Here is a 16,948-nt window from a genome sequence, read left to right as displayed (position 1 = left end):
TTGGCTAAAGAACAGAGTGAGAGCTCAAGTAATTGAAATATACTATATTCCCTGAACTTCATTTCAGGCAATACGTTCAACCTCTTCCTGTAATAAATCTTCTACCATTGCTGCTAGCAAGAGGCAAAATGAATGGAATTGAGTTTCAGCTCCTTTCTCTGCTGCCTTGCCAAGTGGCAGTACTAATCAGGGATGACGTATCTGGAAAATAAGCAGAGAAAACAGAGGGGAAAAACAGAAAGAGAAGTCGAGGGTCTGTACAATCCAAAAACATTATCGCCAAGCTGTGGGCTCTGAAAAAGGAAGGGCTCACTGTGCATTAATTTGAAAGCCCACAACCCTCAAAGTCGAACTTTGTTAATTACACTTGGAAAAAGAAGTTTAGTAAGGCAGCCTAATTTCTCCCCACAATACATATTTTAAGCTATATGTAATCAAACTGAAAGATACTTTAATATTTCTTGAGCAATTGCAAGAGATCCCATAAATACCTTTCAGCTCCATTTTATTTTCCCTGTAACTTAGGGTTGTGGTTCTTGATGAATGATTTGTCATCTTTGACTTTGATCATATCATTTAGCAGCACTGTAGGAGGACACTTATGTGGTTTAGCTCTGAAACTACCCATTAAGAGATGAATAAAAAATCAACAACATTATCCACATCGTAAGTTTATGTAATAAAAAGTGATTAAATACAGCAAGCTTTCAAATGCATGTAAAATAGGTCTAGCTGAAAGTATGAATTTTCATAATGTTTATGTTCTGCTTGGATTGAATTACCTTAAATAACAGAAAATCACCATCCTACCTCACTGATAACCATCCACCCTGAAGTCATTATTGGATTATGACAACATGGCAAAAATGGTTGGATGACGCTGTCATCTACTTTGCTAGTATTGTTACACTTCTAATTGGCTAAACCCTCCCAAACTGACCAATTATATATATTCAGCAAACAGGAATTGGAGCATGAATTTTAGGCACTGGAGGTGGGACTGGGGTATGGAAAAGAGGCAAAGATGAACTTTTTATTTAAGAAATACATATGTTTTCATGCTGCCAGAATATTCTGTGAATCAAATGTGTGTGTTTACTTTCTCTGTTTTTAGAGACTACCAGAGACTATGGGGTTCCCAGCTCGCTTCCACATTCCTGCCTTCTTTGGGTGGAGGTTCTGGGCTGGGAGGGGCCATGGGACCGCAGGCCTGGAAAATTCCTCCCTGGAACAGCCTTCAGGTGGTTGAGTCACGGTGTATTACCGAAGCTACTTGGAAGGCCACCAAGTCTCAGCTCCCTAATCATCATCAGGGCTCCTTTTAACACTCACGAACAGTCTCTAACAACAATCAACAGCTGGTCACACCTCCTCATTAAAAGTTTGTGCCCAGGTTTAAGTTTTGTAATTTAATCTATTTATGATACATTTTTGCTGTGGAATCATATTAAATTTTCACAACTGACACTTGCCAGTCTTTATCCTTACCGACCATTCAGCAGCATCTAAACCATCCCCCTGGTGGTTGCTCCTTTCTCTTTGAGACAGTCTTTCCTGGGTTTCCATGAAACCCAGTGGATTATGCTGATGTTCCTTCTACTTCTCTGACCAACATTTCTCTCTCTCTCTCTCCCCTTCTCCAGTGACTCATTCTCCTCAATATGACCAGCTGGTGCTCTGTATATTCATTGCAGGTATGAATTGTATAGTCCTGGACTTGTCTTGTTTGATTCTTGCTCTATTCTTACTCCTTAATCAGTCTTATTTACCCCATGGCTTCAGACCACCCAGATGATGATGGCTGCTAAGTTAACATCTTCAGCTCAGAGCTCTTTGCTGGGGAGCAGTCTCGTGTACACAACTGTCTTCCCAATGGACCGAATCTCTGCTTGGATTCGCTCAGTCACCATTTCCCCCTCACAGTAGGTTCCTCTTCAGTCCCATTCAAAAGCACCACAATCCATTCCAAAAAAGGCAGAAATTGAAACATATCCCTTGACACATGCCTGTCCCTCCCCATCCACATTCAGTCATCACCAAGTTACCATTTTATCTCTGAAATTGCTCTCAAATCCCTCCAACTACACGGTCACCAACCCAGTGCAAATTATTACCTCCTAACAGGATTATCATTCCCCACAGTGTAGCTAGAGTGATTATGTTTACACTGAAAGTCCAGACTTCACCACTATGCAATATATCCCTGTAACAAAACTGTACTTGTACTCCTTAAATTCATACAAATTAGAAAAAATGCAAGTCTGCCTATGAACTTCATATTGTTCTAGGCTAAGGACCAAACACCCTCAGCCCTACTCACGCAGGTGACATGGGCTCACCTCCGACGGTGCATCCGTCTCACCCCGTGCCCTGACTTACCTCCGGGCTCTGCCCCACGAGCCCTGCACTGCGGTTCTTCACACGCTCAGTGCTCCTTCTGCCCTCAGGCCTTTTTCCAAGTAATTTTTCTTTCTGGAATTCTGTTTTCTCGATTGCTACCCTCCCTATAACATTTTTCAAGATTTTATCTTGACTTGATCTCTTCTTTTTTCACTTTCTCACTCAGAGTTTTATCCACTCCTGTGGTTCCAATAATCATTTCTGTGCACACGATCCTCAAGTCTACCTCTTTTAAAGCTGCAGATGAACATTTTCAATAATGAGTATTTCTACCTAAATGTTTTTTCAAATGCCTTGACTTTATTATATGCCAAATTCATCTTCCTCTTAAATCTGCTGTTCCTTGTGTCTACTATATCCTGGTAATACAGTATCACCAGTCTTAAAGTTACTCTCTTTTTAAAATAACATCTTCATTAAGATATAATTTGCCTACCATCAAATTTACCCTTTTAAAGTATACATTTCAGTGTTTTTGGTATATTTACACAGTTGTGCAACTATTACCCATACCTAACTTTAGAACATTTTCATGACACCAAAAAGAAACCCAGAACCAATTAGCTGTCATTCTTCACCCCTTCCTCCCCCCTAGTCCCTGGAAACCATGAATCTGCTTCCTGTTTCTGGGGATTTGCCTGTTATAGACACTTTAGATAAATATGTAGCCTTTTGTGTTGAGTTTCTTCACTTAGCATCATGTTTCCAAGGTTCATCCATGATATAGCAAGAATTAGTACTTTATTCTTTTCTAAAGCTGGTTAATATTCTGTTGTATGGATATACCACATTTTCTTTATCCACTCATTAGTTGACGGGTTTTTGAGTGGTTGCCACTTTGGGTCGTTACAAATGACACTGCTGTGAATACTCCAGTAAGGTTTTTGTGTGGACATATGTTTTTAATTCCCTTGTGTATTTCCCTGAGAGTGGAATTCCTGGGTCTTATTGTACCCCTATGTTTAACCATTTGAGGATTGCCAAGCATCTTTCTGCAGTGACTACACTATTTTACATTCCCATCAGCAATGTATGAGGGTTTCAATTTCTGTACATCTTTACTAATAAGGCCATTCCCTTTTGAAGCTGTGGTCATGCCTGGATGTAGACACCAAGAAGGAGTAACTAGTGAGTTGCCTCTTCCCATTTACTCAGTCTCTGCAATGACTCCTGGGTGCACTGGCGCTGCTTAGATCGTAGTTTCATCGCTTTTCCTCTGGGAGACTGAAAGGCCTTCAAAACTTCTCTTTCTTCCCATTTCTTCTTGTTTTCGCTTTGCCCGTATCAAATTAATAAGAGATAAAGCTCTAATTCTGTCACTAAGGTGGTAGAAAATCCCTCAATGACTTCCACGTGCCTACTGAATTCAGCCAAACTCCCTCCACAGCATGGCTCTTGCCTAATATTTTGGCAACTACTCTAGTGTAAAAGTTGACCTTTTTGTAAAGCCTTTCCTGAATAATCACAATCACATCACAAACTAAAACCAGATGGACTTTGCTAGTCCTTTCCTAGTATTTCCAGAAGCACACTAATTTGCATTAAAATTTAAGTCGTAGAGCTATGTGCAAGTCCTAGAACAATGCAAATAGTAGGTGCATGAGAAATAGCTATTGAGTGAATGAAAAAATGTATGAATAAGTATTTGTTTTTATATCTCTTTCCCATATGTTCGTTGAATTAATCCAACACCATATCAGGCAGGAAAGCTCCTGAGGGAAGGGCCGTGTCTCAGACATCTGTGAAACTTCATCAGGTAAGACAATAACTGACGTGCACTAAGTTTTCCATCAATACTTGTTGATTGAATGAACGAATGGACAAAGCAATCAGAACCAATCCGCACTGTTTCCTAGACTTTGGACATGCTCTGAACTTCCCCACTGCCTTGCCTGTAGGGATACTGCTCCCTCTGCCTGAAATGCTACCTCTCTCTCCTAAAAGATCCATTTCAAAAAACTTCCTCTATTGTGTGTTTCTTTTGCTTTTGTCCGGTAAGAAATAGTTTCACTTAGGACTCTTGTAGCACTTTATTAGTACCACTTGCATGGCAAATCCTATGCTGCTTTCCTCGTTGTCATTTTTTAACTCCTCTTATCCTCTACCACCCACGCTTAGCCCTTTCTTAGTTATAATCTATGTAACAGGAGGGAATGTATATATATAAAATTATTCCTAGCAAAATGCTTTACACATAAGTAGATGCTTACGGACTGAATCAGGAAATAATTTGTTGATCTTTAATTGATGGGTTAAACTTAAAAGATACACTAGAACTCCTGCTTCTCCCCTCTCCTGGAGTTTTCCCATTTCAGTCTATGGCACTCTTAAGCCAAAATCTAGGAACAGTATTTGATTCCTCTATTTTCCTTACCCACAGATCCAGCATATCAGCAAGTTCTACTGATCATAACTCCAAAGTGGATCCTGAACCCACGCCTATTTTTGTCACTTTGGCTACCACCTCATCCAGCTGCCACCATCTCTCACCCCAACAACCACATGGCCACAGCCTTGCCATTGGTCTCTGTACTTTCATTCTTGCATCGTTACAAATTAAGTTTGCATATTCATATTACCAAATTTATACATTTGAAAATATACAGCAGACTTTGGCTGCCTAATCACACCTAGGTGAGATCCAAACACCTACATGTGGCTGCCCCTCCTCTCTAGGTCCTCACCCTCTCTCACTGGCCCCATCTTCACCCCCAGCCAGCCACACTGGCCTGGAGTGCCAGGTGGGGGTTGTACCTTACTTCCAATCTGCTGCTAAAAACTGTATAACTAACTTCCGACAAGTCTCTTTACCTCTGGGGCACAATCACTTATCTCAAAATGAAGGGAATAGAGTAAATGGTCATAAATGCTGTCTCTAATTTAAATATCTTCTGAGTTCCTGAAGTCACTTGTCTCTATAGTCAGGATGGGTTATTAGTAGGAAGCATTTTTAAAACTGCTAGACAATGAAAAAAAAAAACATGTTGGTAATGCTATGCTGTAATAATTTATTATGATCAAACAAATACATCTTCTGAGACCACGAAGATGAAAGCGAGTGCTTCATAAAGTAAATAAGTGGATGAATTATTCTGCTTTCTTTTTAATAAACAAGGATTTCAGACAGTCCCTAAAGTGACTGCTGCTAGTTCATACATGCCATGTTGATTTATTTTGCTCACATACTACTTTACTAGAAAAAGTTTACTGTTTTTTCTTTTATTAAAAATCTTTTTTGTTGGGCGGGAGGTGTATTAGTTTCCTATTGAAGCTGTAACAAATCGCCACAAACCTGGTAGCTTAAAACAACACAAATTTGTTATCTTTCAGCCCTGGAGGTCTGAAGTCCAAAATGGGTCTTATTGGGCTAATATCAAGGTGTTGGCAGGGCTGGATCCTTCTGGAGGTTTTGGGAAACCATCTGTTCTCTCACTTTTTCCAGGGTCTAGAAGTTGTTTAGTTCATGACCCCTTCACCTCCAGGGCCAGCAATGGGAGGTTGGTCTTTGTGGCCCTGCATCAACTGACTTAAGCTTTTCTGCCTCCTCCTTCCCCATTCAAGACCCCATATGATTTAATTGAGTCCACCTGGATAATATCCTTATTTTAAGCCGGTCGATTTGTTCATTACCCAAATGCAAATGAGATTATTTTTTGAGGGGTGAGGGGCTGGACTGGATGACAAAAATAACAAAGTTCAACACTCTTATTTTAGAAATGTATAAACTGGAGCCCAGAGACGTTGCACACTTTTCCCAAAGATACCTGTGAAATATCCAGGACTGGAACTTATGTCTTCTAATTTTCAGCCCAGTGTTCTTGCCAATACAGTGCCCGTGAAGATTGCTACTATTCAGTTCCGATCCACTACAATTCTGTTTTTAAATTTCACATTCAAATCTTGGTGTCATTTATGTTGTAGCACATTATTTAAAGCAATGTCAAATTATCCATGCAAATAGGTGAAAAATCTATTATTTTTCTGTTGAATGAATAACTGAATCAATCAATCAAAACAAAATTAAAGTTCCCTGGTCCTTGGACATTCACTTTCGGTAAGTGTAGAGCACCTGTTAAGTATATACCAATGGGCTAGTTAAGGAAGATGATGTGAATAAATGTAAAATGCCATATCTTTGATAATTCAGGGCAAGATAAAAATACTTTAAAGAGTAATATAATAATGTAAGGCAATGTGGGATTACTTGCTAAATGAAAAGATGCAGTCAAATGGTAATAAATTTCAAAGCTGAAGAGAATAAATAATATGGACTGTTTAGAGGTGGCAGTTTGTGAACTGGATCTTTCTTGTTGGAAAGGATGCAGATAGGAACTGCGGATGGGGAGGAAATGATGTTCTAAGAGAGGGAGTAGTATGAGAAAAGGATTGACAGCAAAGCCTAACATAGTGTTTGTAAAGATGGTAAGAAAACTGCCCAGCCTGGAGGAAGAGATTAGTGCAGGGAAATAAATGGTGGATGACAAAGTTGGATGGAGAGCACAGGACAGTTAGTGGAGTGTATTATGAATACAAGAGTCAAGAAATGCTTGCTTTTGTCCATTTTTGCAATAATTTTTCATTTTTCTCCAGCAAAAGCAAAATATCTTACTTTCATTGGGAAATTTCAGAAAGGCTCTTGGTTTTGGCAAAATCACACACACACACACACACACAGACACAAAACTATCCATTATTAAAAGAGGACCAACAATAAACCTATGTTTTTCTAAGTGCCTACAGAATTGAGAAACGAGGAGTGGGGACAATGCTTAACTGTGTATTTTAGGGAAGCTGTTCTGGGATAGCTCAATCCAGGCACCCTCGATTCATGGACTCAACAATTCTGGAATCCTACTTTGGATCAAGTATTTTACTCATAGGAAGGGGATTATTAGGGACAAGGAGAATTATCTGCAGGAAGTGATGATTTGGGAATAAGAATATACCTACCTGATGGATAAGGAAGGAGGAACATTCCAAGTAAAGTGGAACAGATATGCCAAGGAGGAGCTTTGAGGCAAGAATAATTAAATTGAGAATGCCAGCATGCAGGGCGGCCTGGAGGCTAGTGGAAGGTGAAACTGAAGGTGGCAGGAGGCAGATGATGAAGAGCCTCAGATGCCATGCTAATTGCTTTGAATGTCAATATTTAGGGCAGCAGTGATTTCTAAACAGGTTCTACGGAGCTTCGGAAGTTCCCCTACCAAAGGGGCACTGTGCAGGGTGATGGGGGAATAGAAGAGGCTTCCGACACTCTCCCACCGTTCAGTCAAGGCCTAATATAAGAATTGTATTTGTTTATGCTCCTGTGTAAGTATGTCAACAAAAGTTTTCAAGGGTAATATGATTATAAACCACGGGAGGCAAAAGGAAGCTATGGAAAGATTTTGAGTAAGACAAAATCAGGTGCATTTTGGGACAATTACTCTGAACCCAGAGTAGAGCACTAGTCTCCGGTCTGAAGTAGCTGTGCCCCCAGGTGTACTGTGTGGGATTGGGATTGCTTGTTGTTAACTGGCACCGTCACCTCCAGCATTTTCTGAGGCTGGGAGATAAACTTCTCAGAACTGCTTTCCCAGTAATGTGTTTGCGTTTTCTGATGAGAGGAACTTAGGGAAGCTAGAAGGCAGAGGTGAAGCAGAAATCATTATGCTCAGAAGGTCTTGGGGTGCCCAGGGATGGTCCCATGCAGCAGTTTCCTGAGATCTCTGCAGGAGGTCCCACTTCACCATCCTCATTCATGGTGGGACCTGCTGCTTCTCAGACTGGCCCGCAAGCTCCAGCCCTTCCACTCAAGTCGCTGCGATTGCTGCTTCTCCAGTCCTCGGACTCTCCCCGTCCAGACTGCCCTGTACCTCCCAGCTTCCCCCACAGTCAGGTCAGCCGTCACCTTCCGTTCCTCTCTAATCCTCGTGGCATCTCGTATCTTGGCAGTCCCCAGAATGATATATGTATGTACCAATATTCCATTGCATGGTGAAGATCATTTTAGAACTTCGATTTCTACTTATCTTTTAATCTCTTCTTCAAATTTTTTTTTTTTTTTTTTTTTTTTTTTTTTTTTTGAGACAGAGTCTCACTCTGTTGCCCGGGCTAGAGTGCTGTGGCATCAGCCTAGCTCACAGCAACCTCAAACTCCCAGGCTCAAGCAATCCTCCTGCCTCAGCCTCCCGAGTAGCTGGGACTACAGGCATGCGCCACCATGCCCGGCTAATTTTTTCAATATATATTGTTAGCTCTCCATATAATTTCTTTCTATTTTTAGTAGAGACGGGGTCTCACTCTTGCTCAGGCTGGTCTCGAACTCCTGAGCTCAAACGATCCTCCTGCCTCGTCCTCCCAGAGTTCTAGGATTACAGGTGTGAGCCACCTTGCCTGGCCTAAAAAATTTTTAATTTGTGTATACATTTTAGGAAATACATACAATTGTGAAAGAGTACACATGCTTATAAATCAATGTGCATGCATGGGGGTATGTGCTCAAGTTTTTTGCTTGTGAGGGTGTAAAGTTTTAAAAGTTTGGAGAATACTGGTAGGAAACGGCCTTGGGAGGGAGGGCAGAACGGAAGGCAAGCACTGTCAGGAGGCTGTTAGAGAAATAGTGCAGGAGAGGATTTATGAGGATCTGATGTGAGGCAGAGGCAGGGGCAGTCCTGATTTAAGTAGTTTTTAGGATGTAAAATAAATAGGAAGCAGCAACTGATAGCTCACCTTTGAGGAGGCAGAGAGAAGGACACTTCAAAGATGTCTCGTCTGTCTGCAGTTTAGGTGTTCTCATTCACGGAGCAAACACGACTGTGTTTTTTGCTTTTTCCTCCCAGCTCAGCAATTTAGAAAAACACCACCCACCAAAACCAAGTGGGATTCGTCTCAGGAATGTGAGGGATGATATAATATGAGGAAAATACTCCCCAATACCTGCCTTATAAAAGTTTTAAGAGGAAATATGACCGTGGCATAAAAGCTAACTGTTGAGCCAATTTTCGTTCCCCATTCCATTGTCCGGGGTTGTTAATAGGAAGTTGTTCCCCTACGGGGTCATGGGACCAATTCTTGCCAAAGGATTGTGGCCAGTGGTGATGTGTGCCACGTCTGGGCCAAAGCCTTTTAAGAAGTTGGTGTGTTTTTTTTTTTCACACTCCTTTCCCCCTTCTGTCCCTGGGATATAGACAACAGAAAACAGACAATGCCCTAGGAGATAATACAGTCTCAAGATGAAAGGAGTCTGGGTCCCCGAATTACCTTATGAAGGAGAGCCACCTGTCTTAGTGCTACGTGACTGAGAAATAAGACCTCCACCATATTAGACACCAAAATCTATACCAATTTGTTCTAGCAGTTTGGACTCTTTTTTTATTTTTTTTTTTTGTAGAAACAAGATCTTACCATTGCCCAGGCTGGAGTGCCAGTGACAGGATCATAGGTTACTGCAGCCTTGAACTCCTGGGCCCAAGCGATCCTCCTGCCTCAGCCTCCTGAGTAGCTAGGACTACAGGTGTGCACCACCATGCCTGGTTAATTTTTTAATTTTTTTTTGTAGAGATAAGGGTCTCACTATGTTACCCAGCTGGTCTCAAGTGATCCTCTCGCCTCAGCCTCTCAAAGTGCGGGGATTATGTGTGAGCCACTATGCTCAGCCTACGAGGCTAAATATTACAAAGATTATTATAGTAGAACCCCAAAGCATGCAAAATAGTAAATAATCATTGCTGATACAAGTTTTTAGAAAACAGCTTACTTTCTTAATGTAGGGTGGCCAGGCACAGTGGCTCACGCCTGTAATCCTAGCACTTTGGCAGGCTGAGGCCGGAGGATTGCTTCAGGTCAGGAGTTCGAGACCAGCCTGAGCGACAGCGAGACCTTGATTTTGCTAAAAATAGAAAAAATTAGCCGAGCGTGGTGGCACACCCTATAGTCCCAGCTACTTGGGAGGCTGAGGCAGCAGGATCACTTAAGCCCAAAGTTTGAGGTTGCAGTGAGCTAGGCTGATGCCACAGTACTCTAGCCTGGACAACAGAGTGAGACTCTGTTTCAAAAAAAAAAAAAAAAAAAAAGGTAGAGTTCATGGGCCTCCAGAAGGTCCATGTGTAGACTAAAATTTGGTTGGAAAGAAAATTACATCTTTATATTCACTAACATTCAACTGAAATTTAGCATTTCTTTCCACTATGAATATAGGTAACAAATCAAGTGCTATTATCAATTGTGACTTGTCACCAATAGAAAACACAGATCTTTTCCTATCACATTATAGTTGTTGCAGATATCTTTTTTTTTTTTTTTGAGACAGAGTCTCGCTTTGTTGCCCGGGCTAGAGTGAGTGCTGTGGCATCAGCCTAACTCACAGCAACCTCAAACTCCTGGGCTTAAAGCGATCCTACTGCCTCAGCCTCCCGAGTAGCTGGGACTGCAGGCATGTGCCACCATGCCCGGTTAATTTTTTCTCTCTATATATATTTTTAGCTGTCCATATAATTTCTTTCTATTTTTAGTAGAGACGGGGTCTTGCTCTTGCTGGTCTTGAACTCCTGACCTCGATCGATCCACCTGCCTCGCCTCGGCCTCCCAGAGTGCTAGGATTACAGGCGTGAGCCACCGCGCCCGGCCTGAAGATATCTTAAAAGACCTAGCGGCTATTAGACTGCTACTAGATCTTGTAATTTAATGAATTAATAAAAAGCATCTATTTACAAATTTAAAAAATATTTTGATAAATGTTTCAAAATAATTGACTTTTTAATAACCTTATGTATTTTATACACTTAAAAATATTATTCTGAAAAGGGGCCCAAAAAAGAGGAATAAAAAAAAGGTTAAGAACTTCTGAAAGATAGTTCCTTGATATAGCAATGAATAGCTAATTTAAAACAATAGGGCTGTTGCTTACAAACTTTGTCTTTCTAGTTTGCTGACTAAGATGTGATAAAGAAATATAGACAGAATTATAACAGTTATAAAAAACTTCAGAGTATTCTTAAGTATCAGACTAATATTAAATAATTTGTAATAATATAATATGTTACTAGGAATAAAACCTGTGCATATTTGCATACATTTGGACATATGCACATAAATGCCTGTAATCTTTTTTATTGAAGACAATCATAGCCATTTATGAAGACTTCTTTTAATATGCTTCTTCCTAACTCATTCATACGATCACTTTATAAACAGTAACTTTCAGGTTAAGGTATTTACAATGTTCTTGAGCTTCACCAAACCATATGAACAGGTGCTAATATCCACTTTATTCATGAATCATGCTGGGGCTTGCAGTATTAAGAATTTTAATTTCATCTAGATTTTATTAGTCAGTCTAAAACTATGAGTGCTCTTTTTCTAAACCCGAAATTCAAAGGCTTTTGAAGTTTTAGTTTTTGAAGGCAGCAAAACATACTCTGAACCACTTGTCATATAAAGACTTATATTATGAAGCCTTTTCATTTATGACTTTTGGATACCTAAAGAACCCCATTTATTAAAATCAGTTTAAATCACTTCCCTATAATCAACAGCCCCTCCCTCCAACAAAATATCTAAAAGCTATTCCTAAAGTGAGAAGCTTGACCAATGGTTTTTATGGAGCAGTATGCTATGAAAGACTGGGATTTTCATACCAAAAAGACCTGGGTTCAGATTCCTAGTCCACTACTTAGTAGCTTTGTGACCTTAAATAACTTACCATTTTTTTCCTGAATTTCAATTTCTTCCTCAAGAACTGGAGATACCATCACTTATCCCATCTGGTTTCTGTGGCTACTAAGTGAGATACAGTACTTATGTAAATTTCAATAGATATTGTGTGCAAAAACTTGTTACTTTCCAATCTCCTACTGACTTAAAAATCCTCACAATAGATGTGAACAGTTTGACCTTTACAAAGAACTAGCAAAATCTCTACAGAGGGTACTACTTTGCACTAAGGTGGGACTTTTTAAAACTTGGCTTTACAAACACAAAGTATCTGTCACTATAAATATTGATACTTTTAAGAGCTCTATGAATGTGAGAGAGGTAAGTATGTTTCTAAACTACTAAGGTGGAATTCTGTTGGATCCAGTGTTTACGTGTTGGGTTTTGAGGTACTGCTCACCTTACCAAAGAAAAACTATTTAAAATGCTAATGAGGGCCGGGCGTGGTGGCTCACGCCTGTAATCCTAGCTCTCTGGGAGGCCGAGGTGGGCGGATCGTTTGAGCTCAGGAGTTCGAGACCAGCCTGAGCAAGAGCGAGACCCCACCTCTACTAAAAATAGAAAGAAATTATATGGACAGCTAAAAATATATATAGAAAAAATTAGCCGGGCATGGTGGTGCATGCCTGTAGTCCCAGCTACTCGGGAGGCTGAGACAGGAGGATCGCTTAAGCCCAGGAGTTTGAGGTTGCTGTGAGCTAGGCTGACGCCACGGCACTCACTCTAGCCTGGGCAACAGAGCGAGACTCTGTCTCAAAAAAAAAAAAAAAAAAATAAAATGCTAATGAAAATTTTCCAACAAATATTTTTGGACATGTAACGGCTGATTAAATCTAAAGCAGTGAATTCCATGATTACTCAACTTAACACACTATCTATGTATGAACAGCTAGAAGGTGTACTGTTTATTTGTTTTGGATGTGATGAATTATTTGTGATGGTATTATTTTTTCCTTTTCCAAAGTTGTGGTTAGATTAAGCACTAACGTGTTCTGCCAAACACATATCCTCTTGAAGATGTTTGTATTATTACTTTTAGGGAAATACATTTTTGGTGATTTTTACTATTTAGATGTCCACAGCTTTTGTACATATTCAGAGATATGACAATATGAGTGGCTAAAATGTACTGCCCTCTTCATAGGTACAGTAACAATATGACTTGCCTATGTCATCCCTCCTAAACCTGAAACGCTCCCATGAGATGGGTGGAAACTGCAATTGTCTGTTTGGATTGCTGGAAGTGGGGAGGACGCAGGAGCAAGGTATAGGGAGTAGTCAGCCACTCCTTTCATTTCTTCCTCTGGAATATTTATTTCATTCTCATAGCTACCACTCTAATTTGGCCTACATTACCTTTTATCTACTGTTATAATAGCAGTCTTCTTGTTACCAGTTACTTTTCTCTTACAGTTTATATCCTACACCACCAGGAAATCTAACTTCTTTTTAAGCATTGACTTTATGGAATTACTCTCCTACTTGAAAACTTTCAATGTCTAATGCTATAGCATATAAGGTAAAGTCCTTATTCTGGGACTAAACATCCCTTTAATACAGCCCCAACCTATCTTTCTAGCCTCATTTCTCATGTCATTGTATGTCAAGGAAACTCCAGGTAAACCAGTCTACTAACTTCTTTGCATTCTTTGCACAACATTCCTGGGGGCTGGAATATCCTTTTCTCACCATTCAAATTGTACCTGCCCTTCAAGGGCCAGCTCAAATTTCCTCTCCTCCAAGAATCTCTCGACAGGCCATAAGCACTATGACTTGGAACAGACATAAAAGACATCAGAATAAAATGTCAGACTTTACTAATTCAGAGTAGGCCTATAATTGGGTATGATTAAGTGAAAAGCAAAAGTAAGGTACAGAGTTTGAGAAATACTCTATAAGATTTAAAAATTATTCAACAGTGTCTTAGTTTGTGCTGGTATAATACAATACCACAAACTGGGTAATTTATAGATAGAGTTGACCTGTGAACAACACAGGTTTGAACTGCCTGGGTCCACTTACACATGAATTTTCTTCTGCCTCTGCCACCCTTGAAGCAGCAAGACCAACCTCTCCTCTTCCTCCCCCTCCCACTCCCCCTCCTCCTCCTCCTCAGCCTAGTTATCAGGAAGACGATGGAGATGAACACATTTATGATAATCCACTCTGCTCAAAAAATAGTAAATATATTTTCTCTTCCTTATGATTTTCTTTTCTCTAGCTTACTTTATTGTAAGAATACAGCATATAATACATGTAACATATAAAATATGTGATAATCCACAGTTTATGTTTTCAGTAAGGCTTTTGGTCAACAGTAGGCTATTAGTAGTTAAGTTTCTGGGGAGTCAAAATTATGTGTGGATTTTTGATTGTTAGAGGGAAGGGTGGTGGTTGGCACCCCAACCTTCATGCTGTTCATGGGCCATCTGTAATAGAAATTCATTTCTCACAGTTCTGGAGGTTGCAAAGTCTAAGATCAAGATGCCAGCAGATTGGGTGTGTCTGATAAAGGTTCACTCTCTGCTTTCAAGATGGCACCTGGTTGCTGCAGCTTTTGGAGGGGATGAACACTGTGTTCTCACATGGCAAAAGGGATGGAAGGGACAGAAGGACCAGGGAGCTTTCTGATACCTCTTTTATAGGGGCATTAATCCCATTTACAAGGGCAGAGCCTTAACGACTTAATCACTTCCCCAAAGGCCCCACCTCTTAATATTATCACCTTGGGTTTAAGTTCCAACATACGTTAAAACCATAGCATATCGTGACAGCAAGCAATGACTGAAGTAACTAGCAAAGGGCTTGCTATAATCTATTTTATTAATAATAAATAGATCACATTGTGTACAACAGAATACTTGAAATAATTATTCAAGATCAAATTAATAACCCCATCATCTCAACTGTCTGTGCTGCTATAATGTGACAGTTGTATTCCTAAGAAATCTTGCATGATCAAAAAAAAAAGTCAATGGAAAAAAACAGGAGTTTCAAATTTATAACATTACTGTTTCTGAAGGAATTTTAACAATAAAGGTGTTTTCCTATAGCTATAAACATATAACTATAAAACCTAAATATAACTGAGCAAATCCAGTATTTTATTATATCAAAAAGGCTTTCTTTCTCTATTAGTTTTTGCACCACTGTTAGACAGAACTTCTTGCCATTTCTGTCGTCACTGATGTGATAAATGAAGCAGAGCTGCTCAAATAAAGCAGTACTGTGAGTTCCCCTCTCAAAGGAAAGCTTCTAATTAAGATTACACCACAAATACATGATCACATAATACAATTTGATGATATTTTAAAATCCTATGCGGTACTTGAAAATTATTTTTTTCCGTAAAAAATAAAATATAATTTCAAAGCCACCTAGCTGAATTACTAGAAATTGCCAATTTGAGGAGAGGTAGTTCAGACTAAGACCCAGGAAATCTGTATTCTAATGCAACCTTGGGCAAATCATTTAAGCTTCTCCAGGCTTGAGTTTTCTCATCTAAAAAATAAACAGCAGGACTAGATAATTTCTAAAGCCCCCTCTTCCCCCAAATTAATATTTTTATGATTTTTTTTCTTTTCTTGCCTACAAGGCTATAAACTATCTGTATAATGTTCTGTTACTTAATTACCTTGAACTTGAAGTTCAACGTGTCTATTCCTACAAGGCTTATTTTTCAAATAATTAGACTACAACTTCTCAATATGAAAATAGTTATGCATTTGAAATTTTCTTTTATGATTCAGAAGAAATTTGGATTTCATTTGGATTTTGCCTTGCCCTATGCTAAATACTGTGACATGAAAAAAATTCAATTGGTTCATTTTTTTCATACATTTTCTCTGCATTTCACATATTATTTTTAATGACTATAAAACCACAGTACATCACTACACTTCTAAGTCTCAATAGTTTACCCTTATTAAGTTTTTTCTTTAGTAATATTTCAGAGACATAGCTCTTTTTTGGGGGGGATACGAGGCACTACTTAATTGCTTAACAACTGGAAATTAATTTTAAATATGAGATAATATCAGATCTTTTGACTAAATATAGTATTTTCTGACCACTCCAGGACTTCTTGACTGCCTTGCTGGTGATAAAAAAATCTGACCATCTCACACCAGGTCTTTTTATTGTGTCTTTCCTTAATACTTCCCTAAGTAGCTAGGAGTCCTTTTCTCCATCTTTCTTCTGTGATTCAAGACACTAGATTGCACTGTGACTTTTCCAGGAACTCATAATTTAAAAAATAAAAAAAGGTACATGTGTAACTATTAAACAATATGACTTACTTCATGGGGCTTTCATTTTCTATTTTAAAGATAATACAATTAGTTTTATAGCCCAAGTAATGGCATCCAGGTAATAGCATTAGTTAAAAAAAAAAAAAAAAAAAAAAGGCAAGAAATGAAGTCATTAGAAATGTACAGAAACTTCTCTTTCTAAAAAGAAGAGTTTAAATTTCAAACATGAAGAATTGATAAGGTAGGTTATTCTTTACAAATCAGAAGCCCCCAATTCCTTGCAAAACTAGAAGTTCCAACTTTGTGGGATTTCTAGGTAACTAGATGGTGACACCTATTGGCCAAATGTATCACTGCAGCCTATCTTTTTAAACATCTATGAGCAGAGGGTTAAATAATGTCGGCCAAGTCCTAAATGCAAAATTATAAGTTCTTATCCATTTGAGATATTCACTTTTGTGGATGGTAATGTAATATTTTAAATTAGATAGCATACCTCACACATATAGCTATTTTTCTGTTAGAAGTTTTGTGCACAAAATGTATGTATGTGCGTGTATATATATATATGCATGCTCATTAAATGGACGCTCATTACTAGCATT

This window comes from Eulemur rufifrons, chromosome 1 (assembly GCF_041146395.1).
Source record: "Eulemur rufifrons isolate Redbay chromosome 1, OSU_ERuf_1, whole genome shotgun sequence".
Taxonomy (NCBI): Eukaryota; Metazoa; Chordata; class Mammalia; order Primates; family Lemuridae; genus Eulemur; species Eulemur rufifrons.
This window is presented reverse-complemented; position numbering follows the sequence as displayed.